Genomic DNA, 8,961 nt, shown 5'->3' with positions numbered 1-8,961 from the left:
TGTCCTCTTGACTTCTGTATGCCCTGACGTGAACCAGGTCTAACAGAACAATTGCCTCTGACTTACTCCCTACCCAAGCACAGTCCAGGCAGCCGTGGCTCCTGGGACCCTCTCGCCTCCTTACAGCTAACTCACACAACAGTCGGCAGGCTGGCCCTCCCCTTACAGCTAACCGAACACAGTCCAGGCAGGCTGGCCTCCCCTTACAGCTAACTCAACGACGTCAGGCAGGCTGGCCTGTCTATCGCGCTTATGAGTCTCACACCGTCGCGCTTGTCCGCTCGTAATCAACAGCAGGCATCAGAACTTGGAGGCTGAGGAGGAACACACAGCAATGGGATTACTTTTCCTCCTCTCCTTGATCTGCACCTTTCAAAGACCATCTCCTTCTCAACCTCCTCCCCTCCTTTCCTCTCTTTCCCCTCCCTCCTCTCGCTTCCTCTCTTACCCCTCCTCTCCTTCTCTCTCTCCCTCTCCCCCTCCCTCCTCTCCTATCACTTATTACAGTCCCTCCTACTCTCCTGTCCTCCACATTCCTCACTGGAAAAGACTAACTTTGTTGTTTTGTTTGCTTAGATGTTTCCCTACTCATTAAACAACACGCCAGCTGCACCATGACTCTGGATGCCTAATGTGAAGTGCGTGGAGAGGGTTTCTTTATAATCATGAGCCACAAAGTGCAGATCAGAGGGGCTCCGTGGACCGGGGTACGGAGAGGAGAGGAGGGGCCTCGGCCGGGGGGGTGGAACGAGAAGGAGACCGTGTGCATTGAAATAAGCACACACTATCAGACATGCTTGTGTTTGACCACTCCTGACTTTAACGCATCAGACCCCAGTCATAGAATGAACTCAGATTTCATACTTACAACATCATTTTGCACTAATCTGAAATCATTCAAATTGCTTTTTCGAAAACAATTAACAAATCTTTATATTCAGTGAGCTGTTTCGGTATCTATAATGCACATCGTTTTTGTCCGTGAGAATAAGTGCTCTAGCTGCGACTCTGGTCTGTGTTTGGCCTAGTTTGGCTGAAATGGCGTATGTGGGTCGTGACATTACTTGTAGGTTCTATTGCATTTGGTCAAAAATGTAGTTTAATCGACATCAGCCTTGTCCGTTCAATGCTTCTCTCCCAATATGTTTTAAACCGTTTGCTACTCGCATCAAACTAAGAATGCACCCAACCAATGAGGTTCGGAACTTTTAAAGCACTGTCGATCTCAGATTAATACCATGGCATTTGTTTGAATCTCCGTTTCTGAATTGGGCTTGAGAGGGCATTCTAAGAGGCTGCGCGCTGGTCGGGCCCATTGGTATGGGAGCGAATGGAGTTTTCCCTGTTCAGCTCAGACATGGTATTATTAGTTTGGTAGATTGGTTAACCTCCGCTCCTTGCTCCTCAGTGAGAGTATGTGGTCTCCTCTGTTGTTGATTCCGATTGACTGTTCCAAGGACATGCAGATCACCTTGAAAGGCATTTTTATTTGTTTTAAATTTAACCAGGAGTACCAGTTGACAGGCAATTTTCATTTCCACAACTGCGACCCCTGGCCAAGATATAAGCAAAGATGCGCAGCAAACACAACTACAGAGTTAACACATGGGATCAACAATGTACAGTCAATAACACATAAAAATCTTATACATGTGGTACAAATGTAGTACAGACAGGAAAGGTAAGCAAAATAGGCCATAGTGGCGAGATAATTACAATTTAGCATTAACACTGGAGTGATAGATGTGCAGAAGATGATTGGCAAGTAGAGATACTGGGGTGCAAAAGAGCAAAAATAAATACCAATATGGGGATGAGGTGGTGTGGGTGGCTATTTACAGATGGGCTGTGTACAGGTGCAAGTGATCGATAAACTGCTCTGACAGCTGATGCTTAAAGTTAGTGGAGGGAGATATGTCCTCCAGCTTCAGTGATTTTTGAAATTCGTTCATCATTGGCAGCAGAGAACTGGAAGGAAAGGCGGCCAAAGGAGGAAGTTGGCTTTGGGGATGACCAGTGAAATATTCCTGCTGGAGCACGTGCTACCGGGTGGGTGTTGTTATGGGGATCAGTGAGCTGAGATAAGGTGGGCTTTACCTAGCAAAGACTTATAGATGACCTGGAGCCAGTGGGTTTGGGCGTGAATATAGAAGCGAGGGCCAGCCAACGGAGAACAGGTCGCAGGGGTGGGTGGTATATGGGGCTTGGTGACAAAACGGATGGCACGTGATAGACTGCATCCAGTTTGCTGAGTAGATGTTGGATGCTATTTGTGAAATGACATCGCCAAAGTCAAGGATCGGTAGGATATTCCGTTTTACGAGGGTATGTTTGGCAGCATGAGTGAAGCAGGCTTTGTTGTGAAATTGGAAGCCGATTCTAGATTTAATTTTGGATTGGAGATGCTTAATGTGAGTCCTGTAAGGAGAGTTTACAGTCTAACCAGACAACCTAGGTATTTGTAGTTGTTCCACGTATTCTAAGTCAGAACCGTCCAAGTAGTCGATCGCTAGTCGGGTGGGCAGGTGCAGGCAGCGATCGGTTGAAGAGCACTGCATTTAATTTTACTAAGCACTTAAGAGCAGTTTGGAGGCCAAGGAAGGACTGTTGTATGGCATTGGAAGCTTGCCTGGAGGTTTGTTAACACAGTGTTCCAAGAAGAGCCAGATGTATACAAGAATGGTGTCGTCTGCGTAGAGGTGAATCAGAGAATCCCCAGCAGCAAGAGCGACATCGTTGAATATATACAGAGAAAAGAGGTCGGCCGAGAATTGAACCCTGTGGCACCCCCATAGAGCAACTGCCAGAGGTCCGGACAACAGGCCCTCCGATTTGACACACCTGAACTCTACTGAGAAGCAATTGGTGAACCAGGCGAGGCCAGTCATTTGAGAAACCAAGGCTGTTGAGTCTGGCCGATAGAATGCGGTGATTGACAGAGTCGAAAGCCCTTGGCCAGGTCGATGAAGACGGCTGCACCAGTACTGTCTTTTATCAATGGTGGTTGTGATATCGTTTAGGACTTGAGCGTGGCTGAGGTGCACCATGACCACTCTGAAACCAGATGCATAGCGGAGAAGGTAAGGTGGGATTCGAAATGGTCGGTGATCTGTTTGTTAACTTGTCTTTCGAAGACTTTAAAAAGGCAGGGTAGGCATGGATATAGGTCTATAACAGTTTTCGGTCTAGAGTGTCTCCCCTTTGAAGAGGGGGATGACCGCGGCAGCTTCCAATCTTTAGGATCCTCAGACGATACGAAAGAGAGGTTGAACAGACTGGTAATAGGGATTGCAACATTGGGGCGGATCATTTTTAGAAAGAAAGGGTCCCAGATTGTCTAGCCCAGCTGATTTGTAGGGGTCCAGATTCTTGCAGCTATTTCAGAACACCAGTATCTGGATTTGGGTGAAAGAGGAAGCCTGGGGGGCTGGGCAAGTCTGCTGCGGGGGTGCAGAGCTGTTGGCCGGGGTTGGGCGTAGCCAGGTGGAAAGCATGGCAGCCGTAGAAAAATGCTTCTTGAAATTCTCCGATTATCGTGGATTTATCGGTGGTGACAGTGTTTCCTAGCCTCAGTGCAGTGGGCAGCTGGAGGAGGTGCTCTTATTCTCCATGGACTTTACAGTGTCCCAAAACTTTTTGGAGTTGTGTTATAGATGCAAATGTCTGTTGAAAAAGCCAGCCTTTGCTTTCCTACTGCCTGTGTATATTGGTTCTAACTTCTGTAAAGTTGCATATCGTGGGGGCTATTTTGAATGCTAATGCAGGAGCAGGATGTTTTTTGTGCTGGTCGAGGGCAGTCAAGTCTGGAGTCAAGCAAGGGCGTTATCTGTTCTTAGTTTTGTAAAGCCCTAGTATCCACCTTCCAGAAATAAGTCTCTCACTGTTGCCATAGCAAGTGGCAACATGAGAGACTTATTTCTGGACAAGGTGGATTTTTAGAAAATAAGAAATCGAACTGTTTGGGCACAGACCCTGGATTGCATGACAGAACTCTGCAGGCTATCTCTGCAATAGATTGCAACTCCACCCACTTTGGTAGTTCTATCTCGTGGAAAATGTTGTAGTTGAGGATGGAAATTTCAGAATTTTTGGTGGCCTTCCCAAGCCAGGATTCAGCAGCGGCTAGGACATCAGGTTGGCGGAGTGTGCTAAAGCAAGTGAATAAAACAAACTTAGGGAGGAGGCTTTCTGATGTTAACATGCATGAAACCCAGGGTTTTACGGTTACAGAAGTTCACAAATGAGAGGCCTGGGGAATAGGTGTGGTACTGGGGTCTATAGGGCCTGGGTTAACACTCTACATCTCCAGAGGAACTGAGGAGGAGTAGGATAAGGGTACGGCTAAAGGTATAAGAACTGGTCGTCTAGTGCATTGGGAACAGCGAATAAAATGAGCTGATTTCTGGGCGTGGTAGAATAGATTCAGATTATAATGTACAGACAAGGGTATGGTAGGATGTGAGTACAGAGAAAGGTAAACCTACGGCTTGAGTTGACGATGAGAGAGGTTTTGTCTCTGTGGGACCAGTTAAGGCCAGGTGAGATCTCCGCATGCGGTGGGGGTGGGACAAAAAAGAGCTATCTAAGGCAAGGTGAGCAGGACTGAGGGCTCTACAGTGAAAAAAACAATAAGGACTAGCCGAGACAGCAGTAGACAAGGCATATTGACATTAGAGAGAGGCATAAAGCAGTCCAGGTGTTGAATGGGAGAGCTAAGACAACAACGGGTAATTGTGATGAATGGGCAGAGGCGGGTCAGTTAGGCACATACAGGACCTGAGTTAAAGGCTGGGGCCGACAGATAAACAAATGAGGTACCCGTGTTATTGAAACAGTCCCAGGGGGCATCAGCTGTGTAGCCAAGTGATCATAGGGTCAAAGAACAGCAATAGGTGAGTAGGGTGCCGTTCATTAGTTAGTACTACAATAGGTGGGTGGGAGACACGGCGCTTAGAAAGCTAGCGTGCCGGGGCAAGACAGATGAGTCTTGCGGCTAACATCGCAAAAGAAAAGCCCGTTGAGACCACATCGGACGACCACGTAGGCAGACCAGTCGTGATGGATCGGCGGGGCTCCGCGTTGACAACAAAGGGTCCAGGCCAATTGGCAAAGAGGTATTGTACGCCCTAGAGTACCTGGTATATGGGCCTAGCTCGTGGCTAGCTCAAGGTTAACTGGTGCTTGCTTCAGGACAGAGGCGTTAGCTAACAGTAGCCACTCGTAGCAGCTAGCTAGCTGCGATGATCCGGTGAATGATCCAGGAGGAGCAGGAATCCGGTGATGTGGTAGGGAGAAGCAGTCCGATATGCCTCTGTGTTGATATCGCGCTGTGCATACTGGCATGTATTGTCCGAGCTAAAAGGTGAAGACCGCTAGCCGTGGCTAACAAAGACTAGTAGCTAGTTAGCAGGTTAGCTCCTGACAGAGGTTCCAGTTATAAGGAATATAATATAGCAGATCCGTACCACCTTGGGTGAGGCGGGTTGCAGGAAAATATATTTGGTTCGTAGAAAGAAAGTGAGACTAAAATGTATATGAGAAAAAAAACAGCTATTTACATGGATGACAAGACTAACACAACACACAACCGACTGCTACGCCATCTTGGAATTTTTTGAATGCTAACAGTTTGGTTGTTCCACTATAACCATGGAAAACCCACATCTGCAATGTGAACCAGAAAGTGCATTATGCGCTCGCATGCACAGTTCACCCTCGTTTTACATTTGTTAGGACAGACAGAACAGAGGAGAGGGAGAGGGAAAGAGAGCCTAAGAGGGCGGGCTGAAGGAAATAGAGGGGCAATGGCCAAAGACTTCTTACTTATCCACCTTGACTTTTTCTACTCACCCTCATTACCTGTAATCATTAAGGAAAAAGCAACAAGGAAAGGAGAAAAAGAGAAGATAGTTAACTATGCGAACACACAAAGGAAACTGATAGAAGTGTATATGACACACAGAGGAGAGATTGGAAGAGAGAGAGAGAGAGAGAGAGGGAGCGGGGAGAGGGAGAGGAGAGGAGGGGAGGGAGCGTAGGGGGGAGTAAGAGAGAGAGAGGAGAGGGTAGAGACCGAGAGCAGAGAGATTGTCGTTACCATGTCCCCATTCATCCCCACGGTAAGAGAGGGGGCATTCATTAGGGTCTTGTGTAAATCAATCTGCTTCTCACCTTAAGTGCTGCTCAAATTAAACAGCCATGATGCCTGGCAGACCTGACATTCACTCTCGTGCGAAGATTTAACCATGAAGGCCAATTAATCATCATCATTAACTATCACGCACAAACCCAGAGTGCAACTGTTCAAGTTGTGCTCACCCACACACACACACACACAACCAACACAACACACACACAACCATCACACACACACACACAACCACACCCACACACACAGCCACCACACACACACACACACACACCACACACACGACACACACACACACACACACACCACGACATCCACACACACACACACACACACACACACACACACACACTAAAGGATGGGGAGGTCCTCATAAGGGGGAGAGCATGTTCAGTGATTAGTGCCACCAAGAGGCCAATAGCCTGAGCACCCACATACTGCTACAACAACCCACCTGATATTCTACACTAGTTCTTCACAGGGATGCTGGCCCATGTTGACTCCAATGCTTCCCACAGTTGTGTCAAGTTGGCTGGATGTCATTTGGGTGATGGACCATTTTTGATACACACGGGAAACTGTTGAGTGTGAAAAACCCAGCAGCGTTGCAGTTCTTGACACAAACCGGTGCGCATGGCACCTACTACCATACTTAAATATTTTGTCTTGCCCATTCACAATCTGAATGGCGCACATACACAATCCTTGTCTCAATTGTCTCAAGGCTTAAAAATCCTTCTTTATTAACCTGTCTCCTCCCCTTCATCTACACTGATTGAAGCGGATTGAACAAGTGACATCAATAAGGGATCTTAGCTTTCACCTGGATTCATCTGGTCAATCTATGTCATGGAAAGAGCAGGTGTTCTTAATGTTTTGTATACGTAGTGTATGTATACACGTATACATATAGAGCCCTGTCTGTGATTGGTTTGACACTGCAGCAGTGCAGTAATAATGTTGGCACAGCCTTGATGGTTAAATATAAATTGGTGAAATGATCTAGCTCTCATAATGAAGTATATGTGCCATTACACATGGTCCTGTGGTAACCATTGTTCAGTGTGCTGGGTTACCTAATGTAATATTTACTACTCATCACAATGATCAAATAAATTCCATATTAGCTGAAGCGTGGATATGCAACTGGTCCTGAAGTTAGTAACTAGCTAGTCAATCACCTGAGGTCAAGGAAATGGCCTGAATGTTAGTGACACAGGTGGTAATGTGCTTTCCTCATACCTGCAGGGTCTCTGGTACAAGCTCCCGTTAGATAGAGCCAGAGCTAAATGAAGCCGGGCACCTACACCTTCAGTTATAGAGACAGCCAGGCAGAACGGAACTCCAGCACCATGAATTCCAGCACCATACAACCCAGCACCATRAACTCCAGCACCATACACTCCATACACTCCAGCACCATGAACTCCAGCACCATACACTCCATACACTCCAGCACCATGAACTCCAGCACCATACACTCCATACACTCCATGAACTCCAGCACCATGAAATCCAGCACCATATGGATACAGAGGAGTAGGATAGAAATTCAGATAAAAGTACTAACATTGTAATTACAGCAGAAACTCTAACCCTAACCCTAGTTTCATGTCTAACCATAGCTTCATGCCTAACCCTAGTTTCATGCCTAACCCTAGTTTCATGTCTAACCCTAGTTTCATGTCTAACCCTAGTAGTTCATGTCTAACCTAGTTTCATGTCTAACCTAGTTTCAAGTCTACTAGTTCATGAACCCTAGTTCATGCCTAAACCTTAGTTCATGCTAACCCTACGTTTTCATGTCTACCTAGCTTCAAAGTCTAACCCTTAGCTTTTCATGTCTAACCCTAGTTTCATGTCTAAACCCTAGCTTTCATGTCGTACAGCCCTAGTCATGTTCTAACCTAGTTCATGTCTAACCCTAGTTTCATCGTCCTAGTTATCTACCTAGCTTCATGCTCTAACCCTAGTTTCATGTCTACCCTAGCTTCATGTCTAACATTTCATGTTACCTTTCATGTCTAACCCTAGCTTCATGTCTAACCCTTAGTTTATGCATGCCCCCTTCCTCACCCACCCTCCCCGCCTCAGCCCCCCGTCTATCGCTCAATTTCAAAGTCTAACCCGTAGTTTCATGCCTAATCCTAGCTTCATGCTCTACCCTAGTTTTCATGTCGCCCTACTAATGTCTCCTCAGCTACTATTCATGTCTAACCCTAGTTATTCTACCTAGTTTTTCTGTCAACCCTAAGCTTCATCTGACCTAGTTTCATGTCTAACCTACATGTCATAAAGTTTCATGTCTAACCCTAGTTTCCACATAGTCTTTAACCTAGCTTTCAACCTGCTTCTTAAACTAGCTCAAGCTATAAGCATGTCTACCCTAGCTTATGTCTAACCCTAGCTTCATGCTAACCCTAGCTTTGTCTAACCTGTTTCCTTTAACCTAGTTCATGCCTAACCCTAGTTGTCAAATAATTAAAAAAGCTAAACATGCCCTAATCCTAGTGTCAATGTACTATTTCATACCCTAGCCTCATGTCCTAAACCCAGCTTCATAGTATTCCCTAGTTTCATGTCTAACCCTAGCTATGACCCTACTCATGTCTAACCCTAGTTCTTCATGTCTATACCCTAGCTTCATGTCTACCCTAGTTTCATGTCTAAACCTGCGAGATCATGTCTAACCCTAGCTTCATGCTAACCCTAGTCTTCATGTCTAACCCTAGCTTCATGTCCTAACCCTAGTTTCAAATGCTAACCTAGCTTCATTGTCTAACCCGTAGTTTCATGTCTAAACGCCTAGGCTT

The sequence above is a fragment of the Salvelinus sp. IW2-2015 genome, linkage group LG2, assembly GCF_002910315.2.
Source record: "Salvelinus sp. IW2-2015 linkage group LG2, ASM291031v2, whole genome shotgun sequence".
Taxonomy (NCBI): domain Eukaryota; kingdom Metazoa; phylum Chordata; class Actinopteri; order Salmoniformes; family Salmonidae; genus Salvelinus; species Salvelinus sp. IW2-2015.
This window is presented reverse-complemented; position numbering follows the sequence as displayed.